The following is an 18,230-nucleotide window of genomic DNA, read 5'->3' on the forward strand; positions in this document are numbered from 1 at the left end:
TCTTCAACAATTAGGGATCCTGTTGGAATCCATATTTAAATAAAACAGGTATGCAATGTTAAATGTCACTACTGCCACGGTGCTTCTGACCCTGCCTGAGCAATCCACACTTTTTGTGCAAGGCAAGAATGAGATTACTGAACTCCAACTGTGAAAAACCTGCTCCAAACGTACGTGCCAAACATTGAACTCATTTAGTAGAGAAGAACCTACTGCACTCCTATCCATGCTAAAAGTTCAGTGGGTTTCACTTACACATAACCTGAGAATTTTCCAATTCTACCTCTGCAAAGAATCTCAAGTAAAATAATTCAATAATCAACATATACGTGCTTACTCTAGACCACACATAATTCTAAGCACTTGGGGGTAGAGCAGTGAATGAAGCTTGTGACCCTATGGCAGTTACATTTTGATGGGCGAGGCAGTAATAAAGCTAAGTATGCCATTGTCAATAGGATCAGAAGTGAGGATGTAAATGTGAAGGTTTGCCTAAATCACAGGCATCAGGCTATAGGAGAGAAAAATGGGAGAGGATCACTGGGGGAGAACCAAAAGAGCCCAAAGAAACTCCTTTGGAAGGAGGGGTCTCATCAAGCTGGGAGTGGTTCTGCCCTCCCTCTGGGACTTGGGGCCCTTTACCAGAGGCCATGGAGTCTCTTGGAGCCCATGCTGTGTGAAAGGTATGGAAATGAGTTGGAGACCGGGGCGGCAGGGGGGGGGGGCAAGAAAAATCTAACCATACAGACATCTGTTCCAGTTCTGCTCCCTGCTGTACACGCACTGGGAGACAATGGCCCAAGGAGCACTCCGCAGCCCCAATCCCCGCCACGTGTGATGCACGCAGTCTACACTGGTGCAAAGAGCTCTCAGCGTTGCCAGAAGTGTCCACCATCATTTCCCCACTGGAAGGCCCTCTGCCACATCCTCAGCCACTGATCTCTGCATTTCCTTCCATCCAATACCCTGTGCCAACCCAAGGGGTGTCTTCCACTTAAAATTTTCAAGAGAAAGTTACAGCTTTCAGCATGGGAACGTAGCTCTCCAGACCATCACGGCCATACAAGACTGCATAGGGGCCTTACAAGATTTCAAGACAAGGAATGACTGGGCTGGCATAACATGACGTTTGTTTCAAAATCCTTTTTGGAGGTTTTTTTTTTTTGTATTTATCATTTCATATAGAAATAATTGTAAATTGCTTCTTAAAACAATGTCTAATAACACTGCTTTTGCAATTTAGAAATGAAAAAAATTACAATTTATAACAATGGGCATATGAAACAATAAGACACTCGGAGAGGAGTTTGGTGAACTAGAAAAATATATGAAGAAATGACAGAGGGATATAACATAGAAAAGAGAAGATTAACATAGAGGACAAAATGAGAGTCAAACATCTAGTTAGTTGGAGTTCCAGAGGGAGAAGAGAGAGAATGAGGGAAGTCAGAATTTTCTGAACTTCTCATGAATCCACCAATTCAGGAATTCCAGTGTTTACCAAGTAGGATCAATTTATTTTTAAAAACCTATCCTTACACTGTTGAGGAATCAAGGAAACGCCGAACACAAAAGTGTTCTTGAAAATAACCAAAGAAAAAGGACACCCGACTGTTCCCTATCAACACAGCCGACTGTTCCCTATCAACAGAGACAGAAGACAATAAAATGAGAAAAAGAAGTGGTCAAACCAGCTCTGTTAGCCAAGAGTTAGGACACTATACTTTTCCAGAAAACAAAGTTACTAAGAAAAACTGATGCCAGAAGGAAGCTGTGGCCAAGAGTGCTGGTGGTCGCCCAGTGTCCATCCTCCCTTCTTCCATAGTAACAGATGTGCTGATTGTTAACGGTATAGGCTGAGAAGCTGGTGCCTCACATTACACGGTGATAAGATGTTCAATCAGGTTTGGAGGCCTGCATTACTTTGGAGGGTAGACTATAATTTGACCAAATCTGTGTCATTAGGGACATGGTCAGGAAGATTTAGAATGATGGATTATGTTGCCAATTTTTTGACTGCTTTGAGTAAAGTCCTGTGAAGGAACAACTCCAGCTAAATCTAGGCAGCCTGTAAGCAGAAATGGAAGGACACAGTTCTGCTAATACAGGCACATTCTATCTCTGACCTGCAATATACTCAGCCAAACGTTTCTGTGCACCAAGTCAAGCAGTTATGAGCTTTGCATCTGAAGGGACAGACTCTGAAGAAGGGAACACTCTTGCTCCTTGGAAAGCTAGCACACAGAAAAATTAGGTAGGATTAAAGGCGCTTTCCATTAGAAACCTGCGATAAAGAAGAAAAAAGTCTGGAAAAATCAGATTATGGTAACCAGCCTTTGGAACAGGAACTCTCATACTGGCTGGTGGGAGTATAAATTGGTACAGTTTGGCATTATTTAGGAACACAAGCATCTGTAACATCCCTCTTGGGGGTATACACCAAAGACACCTATGCACATTTGCACTAGGATATGTGGACAGGAATGCTAATCAATAAACCTGGAAATAGCCCAGGGTCCATCCAGAACACAGTTCCTAAATTGCGGTATATTTATATCAAAGAGTGCCAGGCAACAGTGAAAATGAACGAAGCACAGCTACATGCAATGACGTGCATAAATTCAAGTGTTTCAGTGTCTCTGTAATCTGAGAGAGGTTAGAATATAAGAATGTCTCTCATGCACACGCTCATTGTACGACGTGACCTTCCCACAATCCCATGGGTGGAACCTATGTCCTCTCCCTTTTAACCTGAGTGGAACTTCGTGACTCCCTCAACTAATAAGGTACAGTGAGTGATGCTACATGATTTCCAAGGATAGAGCATAAAAGTGCCACTCCCTTCTGTCTACATCTCTTGGGACATTTGTTCAGGGAACTCAGCCGTCATCCAATGAAGAAGCCCTAGCAGATTAGAAGCCCACTTGGAGAAGCAGCAGCAAGGCCCCTCACTCCCAGGCCCCAGACCAGCAGAACTGCCAGCTGACAGCCAGCATTAACTCGCCCGCCACGGGAGTGATCTGTACTGAAAGTGGACTGTCCAGTATCAACTAGAACCATCTCAGTTGATGCGATGTAGAGCAGATGAAAGTCACTCCTGTCAAGCTCTGTCAACAACTGCATATTCATGAGCAAAATAAATGATTATTGTTGTTTTAAGCCACTTAGCTTTAAGAAAACTTGTTACTCAGTAACAGATAGCTGATATAATGGGAAAATTCTAGAGACATTTTCACTAAAGTCAGAAACAAGACATAAATGCCCACTATTACCACTACTTTATATCATAGCAATGAATTTATCAGGGAATGCGATGAAGCAAGAGTAACTAATTATATACACAATCTATAGTCACCTGATTTCTTCATAGAATTTACCATAAGCATTTCTCCACAATATTATAGCTTTTGTATATATATTGTATGTGTGTGTATATATATATATATATATAGCTATTGTATATATTAACTATAAAATAAAGTATTAAGTGGCTACCAAATGCTTTGTATATGCTTTTTCCTATTTTTAATATTTTCCAAATTTCTAGTTTCATAAACATAGCTATCATGAACATCCTGTGGTTAACTGGATCAAATAACAGGAATATTTTAAGGATTTAAAATAAAATCATTAAGTGTTCTGGAATTACATTTTTAGTAGCAACAAAAGGGACTGCAGGCTCAATTTTATTGTCACCCACAATAATAAATAATTATTATTATTATTATCCTGGTCATGCTGCATGGCTTGTGGGAGCTTATTACCCCTACCAGGGATCAAACCCGGGACCCTGGCAGTGAAAGCACAAAGTCCTAACCACTGGACCGCCAGGGAACTCCCCACAATAATTATTAATCTCTGTTAATCTGATTAATGAAAATTTTCATTTCAGTGTTGTTTCTTTGCATTTCAATTACGTAAAGAGCAGTTCTTGACCTGCTTTGATTTGAACATCCAGAAAGAAGCTACAAGGCTTGATGTTCCAAAAGCATTTCTCCACATACTGGGAAGCTAGTCTAGATGGCATTAAGGTACCCTCTGCCAGCAATAATCTATGCATAAATGACCAAATAAAAAAGCCACTGCCTTCCATTTTTGTTGCAAAAACAGAGGAAGAAAACAAACTGATATCTTGTAATTTTACTATTCAATGATATTTGCTAAAAACTATGTGCTCTGCACAGAACTTGGGACATGGGAACCGACAGAGAACTAGGACCATTCCCTACCCTCCAGGAATTTACTCTGTAATTTGGAGAGAAGACAAATAGAAAGATGTCTACTGGGACTTCCCTTGTGCTCCAGTGGTTAAGACTCTGCGCTTCCAGAGCAGGAGGCGTGGGTTCAATCCCTGGTCGGGGAACTAGGATCCCACATGCCACACGGTCCAAAAAAAAAACAAAAAACAGGCATCTATCATGTGAAGGCAACAAAGGGCAGAGATACCTATGCTACTTTTGTTTTTCTATCAAAACAGTAGGTTTATGAGTTAAAAAGATACAGACTTGAGAAAAGCGTTCCATTTTGTATTTCAAATAATTTAAGTATTTTACCTTAGCTATGCCCATAACAGAGACTACCATCTAAATGAAAATGGGAAAATAGAGGAATTTATGGCTTTACTACATCTAAATCTAGAACCCTAAGCAGAGACCTTGCCATGTCACTGTCGATCACTCTGTTAACCACAGGAGGGCAGACTTCACAGGAAAAGCTTCCTCGCCAGTACTTTTCCAAACCCTGGTGAAGATCTGTACCTTCTCCACCATCTGAGATCTGGTGCTCAGGGACCAGAACATGCTCCAGGGTGCTGAAAACATGGTTTCTCACCTATTAACCCTGCACAAGGTTTCCACCGGAAGATAGGTCAAAGGCCAGGGAAGAATGTGTCCCCTTTTGTGACATGAGGTTCACAAAGAACTCCTTTGAGCCCCCTGCATCGTGCCTGTGATGGGCAGCCCGAGGGGCTCAATATTGCAGAGGGCTTTCTCCAGATCAGGTGGGCGCACGGGATGAGAAAGGCCATGGGGAATGAATGTCTTTCTTAGAGCGCTTTTCTGAGGCTGGAAGGGATGTACTGTCATCACCAGCATAATTCCTGTTGTTTGAACAGGTCCTGAATGACCCTACACTTTAGTGTGGAAAAGCTTTTTGTTGTTCTTTCTCGTCTTTTGCCTTAGACTCTCTCATTTTATTCTAACTTTTGAAGATGCCAGCTAGTACACTATTTACCATAGCACGGACTCTAAACACTTGCTACTGTATAAACGCCATCTACTGTTATTCAGAAAACCAGAACCTTAAATGTAAGACTTAAAAGTTTCAACAAGTAAAGAACACCCAATTTTATTCTGAGCAAGAAACCTGGTGTATTTATACACCTTCCAGATTAAAGTCTGCTTTTGTGAAACAACCCAGACAAATTATTTGAGTTCTTGTTCTTGCCTTTGAAAGAATCTCTTCAGGCGGTGGCTTGGCCACTTCATACCTGGGAGATCGTGGCTTATTACCACTCTTGGGTGCCCCCCTACCCACCCAAAGTCCATAGCTCAAGGGGCTTTGAAATATTTTTTAAGGTGGGACATCACTATGAGAGTGAACTGAATTTTTGATACATACTGAAAGAAGTTTGGAAACAATGATGTGAATAAAAGGGCAGTCAAACTGCATCCTATTCGAGATGGAAAATGGAAACTGACTCTATAGGCAATGAGACCAAGTTGTTATGGGACTTCTAAGCTGGCTTCAAAGGAGATTTCCAGTGATGGGTCCTAAACATATTTTGACCACCTAAAGGGCCCCATTCCTGTGCAAGTTTAGTCTGGAGTTTAAGGGTTAGTCATGAAACTTTACCCATATTTCCTGAAACTCTGTCAAAGGACTGCACCTGCTTTTGTAATGGCCAAACAGCTCCTATCAAATATAATCTACCCTGGATAACCACTAAAAACTCTAGGGAAAATATTTTTTTAAACTATTGCCAGAAGCTCTTTGCTTGAGCTGACACATCCATCTTCTTCTGCTCTTGGACACAGGTGATCCTGACTTTCAGGCCTTCGGACTCAGACTGAGATTCATATCACTGCCCCCCACCCATGGCCCTATTCTCAGGCCTTTGGACCAGAACTGAATTACACCACTGTGTCTCCTGGTTCTCCAGCTTGCAGACTGTGGGACTTCATAGCCTCCATAATCATTTACTATAATGAGCATCTCAAACTGGAGAATCACAGCTTTCAGCAGCACTTCACTACCTGAAAGTTCTGCATAGAAGCTATTTGCTTTTTCCGACATGATTCCTGATTCCTGGGAGAGATGTAAGAAAAAGAGAAACTAGTATTTTAGAAGATGGTGGAGCAGGAGGGCCTTCAGCTCACCTCTTCTTACGAGCACACCAAAATCACAATTAACTGCTGAAAAACCATTGATAAAAAAGATTGGAATCAGGACCAGATGGCTTCACAGGCAAATTCTATCAAACACTTAGAGAAGGGCTAACACCTATCCTTCTGAAACTGTTCCAAAAATTGCAGAGGAAGGAACACTTCAAAAGTCATTTGGCAGATCTAAATAGACATTTCTCCAAAGAAGACGTACAGATGGCCAAGAGGCACACAAAAAGATGCTCAACATCACTAATTATTAGAGAAATGCAAATCAAAACTACAACGAACCTCACACTGGTCAGAATGGCCATCATCAAAAAGTCTACCAATAATAAATGCTGGTGAGGCTGTGGATAAAAAGGAACCCTCCTACACTGTTGGTGGGAATGTAAATTGGTACAACCACTATGGAGAACAGTATGGAGGTTCTTTAAAAAAGTAAAAATAGAGGTACCATATGATCCTGCAATCCTACTCCTGGGCATATATCTGGAGAAAACCATAATTCAAAAAGATACATGCATCCCGATGTTCATTGCAGTGCTATCTACAATAGCCAGGACGTGGAAGCAATCTAAATGTCCATCAACAGATGAATGGATAAAGATGTGGTGCCCATACGTATGTACATATATACATAATGGAATATTACTCATAAAAAAGAATGAAATAATGCCATTTGCAGCAACATGGATGGACCTAGAGATTGTCATATTGATTGAAGTAAGTCAGACAAAGAAAGCCAAATATCATATGATATCACTTATATGCAGAATCTAAAAAAAAAATGATACAGATGAACTTATTTACAAAACAGAAACAGGCTCACAGACTTAGAGAACAAACTTATGGTTACCGGGGGGAAGGGTGGGGTGGGGATAGTTAGGGAGTTTGGAATTAACATGTACACACTACTATGTTTAAAATGAATAACCAACAAGGACCTACTGTATAGCACAGGGAACTCTGCTCAATGTTATGTAATGACCTAGATGGGAAAAGAATTTGAGAAAGAATAGATACATGTATAAGTGAATCATTTTGTTGTGCACCTGAAGCTAACACAACATTGTTAATCAACTACACTCCAATGTAAAATAAATATTTTTTAAAAAGACTGGAATCTACCAAACAAAAAAGATATTCTACATCCAAAGACATAAAGAAGAAACCACGAGACAGCAGGAGGAGCGCACTCAGTATATTATCAAAACCCATACCACTTGGGTGGGCGTCCCACAAGCTGCAGAATAAGTACATTGCAGGAGTTTGAGATCTCTGAGACCCATGCCAGTCTCCCCAGCCTAGGTGTCCAGCATCGGGAGGAAGAGACTCAAGAGCATTTGGCTTTGAAGACCAGCAGGGCTTGACTGCAGGAGCTCCACGCAACTGGGAGAAACAGAGACTCCACTTTTGGAGAGTACACACAAGGTCTTGTGCACAGTGGGTTCCAGAGCAAAAGCAGTGACTCCGTAGGAGTCTGGGCCAGACCTACCTGATGGTCTTGGAGGGTCTCCTGGGGAGGCAGGGGTGGCTGTAGCTCTCTCTGGGGCCATAAAAGCTGGTGGCGGACATAGCAGGGACCTACAAGACCTCTGGCTGGAGGCAGACACTTTGGATCCTAGGTACTGAGACCTGGCCCCACCCAACAGTGTGTAAGCTCCAGCCTTAGACCAAACAACCGACAGGGCAGGAACACAGCCCCACCCATCAGCAGACAGGCTGCCCACAGCCACCTCTAGACATGTCCCTTGACATGGCCCTGCTCACCAGAGGGCCAGGACCCTGTTCTACCCACCAGTGGACAAGCACCAGCACACCCCCACCGAGAAGCCTGCACAAACCTCTAGACCAGCCTCACCCACTAGGGGGCAGACGCCAGAAGCAAGGAAACTATGATCTTGCAGAACTGAGTCTGCAAACACTGGTCAGAAACTACCCTGGGACCAGCTGGTCCCTGGTTCTTGGGTGATGAGAGGGAAGTGTACTGCTGGAACATATAGGACATCTCCTACAGAGGGCCACTTCTCCAAAGTCAAGAAATGTAACTAAGTTACTACATAAATAAAAATACAAATAGAAATTTAAACAAAATGAGATGGCAAAGGAGTGTGTGCCAGACAAAGGAGAAAGATAAAACCCTAGAAGACAACTAAGTGAAGTGGAGATAGCCAATCTACTGGAAAAAGAGTTCAGAGTAATGATCGTAAAGATGATCCAAGAGCTTGGGGAAAGAATGGATGCACAGTGTGAGAAGTTACAGGAAGGTTTTAGCAAAGAGTTAGAAAATATAAAGAACAACCAGACTTGAAAAATACAACAAGGGAAATGAAAAATACACTAGATGAAATCAATAGCTGAATAAATGAGGCAGAAGAACAAATCAGTGAGCTGGAAGACAGAGTGGTAGAAATCACTGCCACAGGACAGAATAAAGAAAAAAGAATGAAAAGAAATGAGGACAGTTTAAGAGACCTCTTGGACAACGGCAAATGCAACGACATTCTTATCATAGGGGTCCCAGAAGGAAAAGAGGAAGAGAAAGGGCCTGAGAAAATATTTGAAGAGATAATAGCTGAAAACTTCCCTAACATGGGAAAGGAAACAGTTACCCAAGTACAGGAAGCGCAGAGAGTCCCATACAGGATAAACCTAAGGAGGAACATGCCAAGACACATAGTAATCAACTGACAAAAATTAAAGACAAAGAGAAAATATTAAAAGCAACAAGAGAAAAGCAACAAATTATGTACAAGGGAATGCCCATTAGAGATAGCTGATTTTTCAGCAGAAATCTGCAGGCCAGAAGGGAGTGGCATGATATATATAAAGGGATGAAAGGGAAAAACCTACAACCAAGAATATTCTACCCAGCAAGGCTCTTGTTCAGATGTGATGGAGGAATCAAAAGCCTTACAGACAAGCAAAAGCTAAAAGATTTCAGCACCACTAAACCAGCTTTATGACAAATGCTAAAGGAATTTCTCTAAGCAAAAAAAAAAAAAAAAAGACCACAACTAAAAATTATAAAATTATGAATAGGAAAGCTCACTGGTGAAGGCAAACATACAGTAAAGGTAAGAAATCTCCACACACAAATATGATATCAAAACCATTAATCGTGAGAGGAGGAGAGTACAAACGCAGGATATCTGAAATGCATTTGACATTAAGAGATCAGCAACTTAAAACAATCATGTATAGACTGCTATATCAAAACCTCATGGTGCGGGCTTCCCTGGTGGCGCAGTGGTTGGGAGTCTGCCTGCCGATGCAGGGGACACAGGGTTCGTGCCCCAGTCTGGGAGGATCCCACATGCCGCGGAGCGGCTGGGCCCATGAGCCATGGCCGATGGGCCTGCGCGTCCATGGCCTGTGCTCCGCAACGGGAGGGGCCACAACAGTGAGAGGCCCGCGTATGGCAAAAAAATAAAAAAAATTAAAAACCTCATGGTAACTGCAAATGAAAAATCTGTAATACACACAAAAAAGAAAAAGGAATCCAAACAACACTAAAGATAGTCATCAAATCACAAGAGAACAAAAGTGGAAAGGAAGAAAAAAGACCTAAAAAACCAAATTCAAAACAATTAACAAAATGGCAATATGAACACACATATCAAGAATTACCTTAAATGTAAACAGATTAAACACTCCAACCAGAAGACATAGACTGGCTGAATGGATACAGAAACAAGACCTGTATATATATTGTCTACAAAAGACCCACTTCAGATATAGAGACACATACAAACTGAAAGTGAGGGTATGGAGGAAGGTATTCCATGCAAATGGAAATCAAAAGAAAGCTGGAGTAGCAATACTCATATCAGACAAAACAGACTTTAAAATAAAGGCTGTCACAAGAGACAAAGAAGGACACTACATAATGATCAAGGGATCAATCCAAGAAGAAGATGTAACAATTGTAAATATATATGCACCCAACACAAGAGCACTTCAATATATAAGGCAAATGTTAACAGACATAATAAAAGGGAGAACTGATGGTAACACAATAATAACAGGGGACTTTAACACCCCACTTATATCAATGGACAGATCATCCAGACAGAAAATCAATAAGGAAACACAGGCCTTAAACAGCACATTAGACCAGATGGACTTAGTTGATATTAAAGAGCATTCCATCCGAAAACAGCAGAATACACATTCCTTTCAAGTGCACAGGGAACATTCTCCAGGATAGGTCACATGCTGGGCACAGAGCAAGCCTCAGTAAATTTAAGAAAATTAAAATCATATCAAGTATCTTTTCCAACCACAATGCTATGAGGTTAGAAATCAACTACAGGGAAAAAACTGCAAAAAACCATAAACATGTGGAGGCTAAACAATATGCTACTAAGCAACCAACGGATCACTAAAGAAATCAAAGAGGAAATCAAAAAATACCTAGAAACAAATGAAAATGAAAGCATGATGATCCAAAACCTACAGAATGCAGCAAAAGTAGTTCTAAGAGGGAAGTTTATGGTAATACAAGCTTACCTCAGGAAACAAGAAAAATCTCAAACGACCTATCCTTACACTAAAGAACCTACCCTTACACCTAAAGCAACTAGAGAAAGAAGAACTAACAAAACCCAAAGTTAGTAGAAGGACAGAAATCAAAGTTCAGAGCAGAAATAAATGCAATAGAGACTAAGAAAACAAAAGCAAAGATAAATGAAACTAAAAGCTGGTTCTTTGAAAAGATAAACAAAATTGATAAACCTTTAGCCAGCCTCATCAAGAAAAAAAGGGAGTTCTTGCCTTCCAAGATGACCCACGCTCTGTCTATGGAGTGTGTATCTCCCTGAATAAACCTTCTTTCACTGTACTATGTCTTGCTCTTGAATTCTTGCCTGCACAAAGCCAAGAACCCACACTTGGCGGCCATCCCAGGGACTCAGACATGACTTGGGATGTGACTATCCTCTCGCACTCCACTCTCTTTCCTGCAACATCTTTTCTGGCACCCAATGCGGGGCCTCAAAGGCCATAATCTCGATCCGCCTATTGGGCTATGGCTCCCCTCTGAAGCGTGGCTGGGACTTATCCTGAGCCATGTAGATTCAAGTAGCCCTTTAAGTGGCAGCTGACGTCGCCTGCAGAATCTGGCAGGGACCAGTTCTCTGGCCGTGAAGAAGCGCACTGAGGCCAAGCTTTTCCCCTTCAGTCTTTCTCATTCTCCTATTGCTCTATCTCTTTGGACTTGAAAAGATCCACCCAGACAACCACCAAACATCCAAATTAAGACTGCGCGGCAAGTAATTGACAACTTGGTTGGGTCTAAAGAACTCCTGCCAGGGGGTTTATCTGGTGGTGCAGTGGTTGAGAATCTGCCTGCCAACGCAGGGGAAACGGGTTCAATCCCTGGTCTGGGAGGATCCCACATACCACAGAGCAACTAGGCCCATGAGCCACAACTACTGAGCCTGCACATCTGGAGCCTGTGCTCCGCAACAGGAGAGGCCGCGATAGTGAGAGGCCTGTGCATTGCGATGAAGAGTGGCCCCTGCTTGCCGCAACTAGAGAAAGCCCTCGCAGAGAAACGAAGACCCAGCATAGCCAAAAATAAAAAAAAATTAAAGAAAGAACTCCTAAAAAAAAAAGAAGAAAAAAAGGGAGAGCACCCAAATCAATAAAATTAGAAATGAAAAAGGAGAACATACAACTGACACCACAGAAACACAAAGGACCATAAGGGACTACTACAAGCAACTATATGCCAATAAAATGGACAACCTAGAAGAAATGGACAAATTCTTAGAAAGGTATAATCTCCCAAGACTGAATGAGGAAGAAATAGAAAATATGATCAGACAAATCATAAATACTGAAATTGAATCTGTGATTTAAAAACTCCCCAAAAACAAAAGCCCAGGACAAGATGGCTTCACAGGCAAATTCTATCAAACATATGAGAAGAGTTAACACCTATCCTTCTGAAGCTATTCCAAAAATTGCAGAGAAAGGAACACTTCTGAGCTCATTCAATGAGGCCACCATCACCCTGATACCAAAACCAGACAAAGACACCACAAAAAAGAGAAAATTACAGGCCAATATCACTAATGAACATAGAAACAAAAATCCTCAACAAAATACTAGCAAACCAAATCCAACAATACATTAAAATTATCATACACCCTGATCAAGTGGGATTTATCCCAGGGATGCAAGAATTTTTCAATATACGTAAATCAATCAGTGTGATACACTGCATTGAAAAATTGAAGAATAAAAACCATATGACTATCTCAATAAATGCAGAAAAAGCTTTTGATAAAATTCAACATCCATTTATGATCAAAACTCTCCAGAAAGTGGGCACAGAGGGAATTTACCTCAACATAATAAAAGCCATATATGACAAACCCACAGCTAACATCATACTCAATGGTGTAAAGCTGAAAGCATTTCTTCTACGATCAGGAACAAGACAAGGATATCCACTGTCACCACTTTTATTCAACACAGTTTTGGAAGTCCTAGCCACAGCAATCAGAGAAGAAAAAGAAATGAAAGGGATCCAAATTGGAAAAGAAGTAAAACTGTCACTGTTTGCAGATGACATGATATTATACATAGAAAATCCTAAAGACACTACCAGAAAACTACTATAACTCATCAGTGAATTCAGTAAAGTTGCAGGATACAAAATTAATACACAGAACTCTGCTGTGTTTCCATACACTAACAACAAAAAATCAGAAAGAGAAATTAATGAAACAACCCGATTTACCATTGCATCAAAAATATAAAATATCTATGAATAAACCCACCTAAGGAGGTATAAGACCTGTACTCCAAAAACTATAAGAAGCTGATGAAAGAAACAGAAGATGACACAAAGAAATGGAAAGACACACTGTGTTCTTGGATTGGAAGAATAAACATTGCCAAAATGACCATACTACCCCAGGAAACCTACAGGTTCAATGTGACCCCTATGAAATTATCAGTGGCATTTTCCACAGAAGTAGAACAAAAAATTTAAAAATATGTATGGAAACACAAAAGACCCTGAACAGCCACAGCAATCTTGAGAAAGAAAAACGGAGCTGGAGTAATCAGGCTTCCTGACTTCAGACTATACTACAAAGCTACAGTCATCAAAACAGTATGGTACTGGCCCAACAACAGAAATATAGCTCAATGGGACAGTATAGAAAATACAGAGATAAACCCACGCACATACGGTCAACTAATCTATGACAAAGGAGACAAGAATATACAATGGAGAAAAGACACTCTCTTCAATAAGTGGTGCTGGGAAAACTGGACAGCGACATGTAAAAGAATGAAATTACAACATTCTCTAACAGCATACACAAAAGTAAACTCAAAATGGAGTAAAGATCTAAATGTAAGACCAGATACTATAAAAATCTTAAAGAAAAACATAGGCAGAAAACTGTCTGACACAAACTGCAGCAAGATGTTTTTTTGTTTGTTTGTTTGTTTGCGGTACGCGGGCCTCTCACTGTTCTGGCCTCTCCCGTTGCGGAGCACAGGCTCTGGACACGCAGGCTCAGCAGCCATGGCTCATGGGCCCAGCCGCTCCGTGGCATGTGGGATCTTCCCGGACTAGGGCACGAACCCGTGTTCCCTGCATCGGCAGGAGGACTCTCAACCACTGCGCCACCAGGGAGGCCCGCAAGATCTTTTTTGATCCACCTCCTAGAGTAATGAAAATAAAAACAAAAATAAACAAGTGGGACCTAATTAAACCTTTTTAAAAAAATTTTTTGGCTGCATTGGGTCTTCATTGCTGTGTGGGGGCTTTCTCTAGTTGTGGAGAGTGGGGGCTACTCTTAGTTGTGGTGTGCGGACTTCTCATTGCGGTGGCTTCTCTTGTTGCAGAGCATGGACGCTAGAGCACAGGCTCAGTAGTTGTGACACATGGGCTCAGTGTGGCTCACCGGCTCTAGAATGCAGGCTCAGTAGTTGTGGCACACAGGCTTAGTTGCTCGGCAACATGTGGGATCTTTCTGGACCAGGGCTCGAACCCATGTCCCCTGCATTGGCAGGCGGATTCTTAACCACTGTGCCACCCAGGAAGCCTGGACCTAATTAAACTTAAAAGCTTTTGCACAGCAAAGGAAATCATAAACAAAATGAAAAGACAATCCACAGAATGGGAGAAAATATTTCCATATGAAGCAACCGACAAGGGATTAATCTCAAAACTATACAAACAGCTCATGCAGCTCAATATCAAAAAAAACCAAATAACCCAATCAAAAAAATGGAAGATTTAAATAGACATTTCTTCAAAGAAGACATACAGATGGCCAAGAGGCACATGAAAAGATGCTCAACATCACTAATTATTAGAGAAATGCAGATCAAAACTGCAATGAGTTATCACCTCACACTGGTCAGAACGGCCATCATCAAAAAGCTACAAACAGTAAATGCTGGAGAGGGTGTGGAGAAAAGGAAACCCTCCTACACTGTTGTTGGGAATGTAAATTGGTACAGTCACTCTGGAGAACAGTATATAGGTTCTTTAAAAAACTAAAAATAGAACTACCATAGGATCTAGCAATCCCACTCCTGGGCATATATCCAGAGAAAACCATAATTCGAAAAGATACATGTACCCCAATGTTCACTTCAGTACTATTTACAATAGCCATGACATGGAAGCAACCTAAATGTCCATCACTGGAGGAATGGATAAAGAAGATGTGGTATATATATACAATGGAATATTACTCAGTCATAAAAAAGAACAAAATAATGTCATTTGCAGTGACATGGACGGACCTAGACATTATCATACTGAGTGAAGTAAGTCAGACAGAGAATGACAAATATCATATGATATTGCTTATATGTGGAATATAAAAAAATGGCACAAATGAACCTATTTACAAAACAGAAATAGAGTCACAGATGTAAAAAGCAAACTTACCGTTACCAAGGGTAAAAGGGGGGGGAGGGATAAATTGGGAGATTGGGATTGACATATACACACTATTATATACAAAATAGCTAACTAATAAGAACCAACTGTATAGCACAGGGAATTCTATTCAATACTCTGTAATGACCTATATGGGAAGAGAATCTTAAAAAGAGTGGAGATATACATATATGTATAACTGAATCACTTTGCTGTACACCTGAAACTAACACAACATTGTAAATAAACTATATTTCAAAAAAATTTTTTAAATGGATTAAAGACCTAAATGTAAGACCATATACTATAAAACTCCTAATGAAAAACATAAGCAGGACACTCTTTGACATAAATCTCAGCAATATCTTTCTGGATCCATCTCCTAGAGTAATGGAAACAAGAACAAAAATAAACAAAATGGGACCTAATTCAACTTAAAAGCTTTTGTGCAGCAAAGGAAACCATAAACAAAATGAAAAGAAAACCTACAGAATGGGAGAAAACATTTGCAAATGATGCAATCGAGAAGGGATTAATCTCCAAAACATACAAACAGCTCATATAGCTCAGTATCAAAAAAACAAACAACTCAATCAAAGAATGGGCAGAAGGGGCTTCCCTGGTGGCACAGTGGTTGAGAGTCTGCCTGCCGATGCAGGGGACATGGGTTTGTGCCCCAGTCTGGGAAGATTCCACATGCCGCGGAGCAGCTAGGCCCGTGAGCTATGGCCGCTGAGCCTGCGCGTCCGGAGCCTGTGCTCCGCAACGGGAGAGGCCAGAACAGTGAGAGGCCCGCATATCGCAAAAAAAACAACAAACAAACAAACAAACAAAACTACAAAAGAGCTACCATATGATCCAACAATCCCACTCCTGAGCATATATCCAGAGAAAACCATAATTCAAAAAGATACATGTTCACTGCAGCACTATTTACAGTAGTCAAGACATGGAAGCAACCTAAATGTCCATCAACAGATGAATGGATAAAGAAGATGTGGTATACACACACATGCACACAATACACAATGGAATATTACTCAGTCATAAAAAAGAATGAAATAATGCCATTTGCAGCAACATGGATGGACCTAGAGACTATCATACTAAGTAAATCAGACAAAGACAAATATCATATGATATCGCTTACATGTGGAGTCTAAAAACATGATACACATGAACTTATTGACAAAACAGAAAGAGACACACAGACATAGAAAACAAACTTATGGTTAACAAAGGGGAAAAGGGGGTGGGAGAGAGTGATAAATTAGGAGGTTGGGATTAACATATACACACTACTATATATAAAACAGATAACCAACAAGGGCCTACTGCATAGCACAGGGAACTATACCCAATATTTTATAATAACCTATAAGGGAAAAGAATCTGAAAAGGAAAAGGAATCTGTATGTATAACTGAATGACTGTGCTGTATACCTGAAACTAAAACAATGTTGTAAATCAACTATACTTCAATAAAAAAGTTTTTTAAAAAAACTATTGCTGGAAGATACCGAAGAAAAAACAAAAGCAGAAGTTCTGGAGGGGAATAGACCCCTATAGGAAGAAAGTCACTAGGTGAGTTTCCTTTTTGTGTGTGTGTGTGTGTGTGTGTGGCTTTGGTCCTTTGGTCAACCGCTGTCCCTCCCAAGCAGGACAGCTAAAAACCTGGGTAGAATCCAGTGGATCTTCTAATTTGAAGAACAAGAACTAGTTTGAGGCAGTTTAACTAAAATCACTTGTAACCCCACTAGTACACACTGGCAATCATCTCACACAGAGAAAGAATTGTATTTCATACACCTGTCCTCACAGGTACAAGGATGGGAATGTGTACCTGAGATCGTTCAAGGACAAAGGACTGACCTCAGGCAGCACGTGGAGGCTGTACAGTCACTGTTCCCTTCCTTTCTCCTCTTCCTTCTCAAGGAACACAAACAATGGTCTCAAGAGTCCACATTTCACATCCCCAGTTCTCTTTTGGCCCCTTCTCTGAGCTCAGATAGTCTAATAAAACTTAAAAGAAGGGCATCTGTCTGTGATGATGGTCCCATAAATATTACTGAGCGGAGAACCTTCAAATACCAAAGCAATCTTAAATTCAAGGCGTTGCTAGAAAAAAACAGAGTAGGACAAAGTCACTTTGGAGGGATACTTAATATTCAAAGGAAAGAGAAACTTGTAACCACTAAAGGAATTAGGCAGCAAATTCTTCTTTCATCCAGAAACAGGGCTGGGACTGATAGGATTAAGGCAACTAGCTTTGGGCCATCCTTGGGATATTTAAAGTGGTCCCTGGTCCTGGCCACCATCACAACCAGGCCTTCATGATTCTATCTTCCTTGCTTATTTTTATGCATTTGTCTATTTTAACAGTGTGGGTTTAAGAAGCTGCCTTGTCCTACCTCCATGGTGGCTCATTCTTAGCAGTAAAAGGCACAGCTCTCCTCTGGCAAGGCCTTTGTCAGGAAAGCTTTTGGGAAAAGTGGACAAGTCTAGCTGATCTCAGCCTGACATGGGGAAACCCTGCCCAGGAGTTTGGTTTGGGGGGTTAGGACATCTCAGGGCCTTCATAGGCTCACATCATCCCTTTGTTCCAAATCACTGAGGTCAGGCTTGGTCTTCAGTGTTCCAGCCATAAGCACGCAGCCTGTGGGTGAGAACTGGCTGGGCAGTTGGCAAGGCCTTTTGAGCACTCACCCTTAGCCAGTGCTGGCAAGAGCCCGTGTTAGATGAAAGCAGTGGGCTTATAAGCAGCTCTTTACAGGAAACTACCCTCGGTAGGAAGCCCCTTTTCCTGGCACTTTAGCAAAGCTGTATTGGAACTAACTTTTAAACCAGGCACCCCCACGATCTACTCATCTCCAGCCCAAGCATACCTTTCAGATCTTTCAATCACACACAATACCTGGCCTAAC

The sequence above is a fragment of the Globicephala melas genome, chromosome 11, assembly GCF_963455315.2.
Source record: "Globicephala melas chromosome 11, mGloMel1.2, whole genome shotgun sequence".
NCBI lineage: Eukaryota > Metazoa > Chordata > Mammalia > Artiodactyla > Delphinidae > Globicephala > Globicephala melas.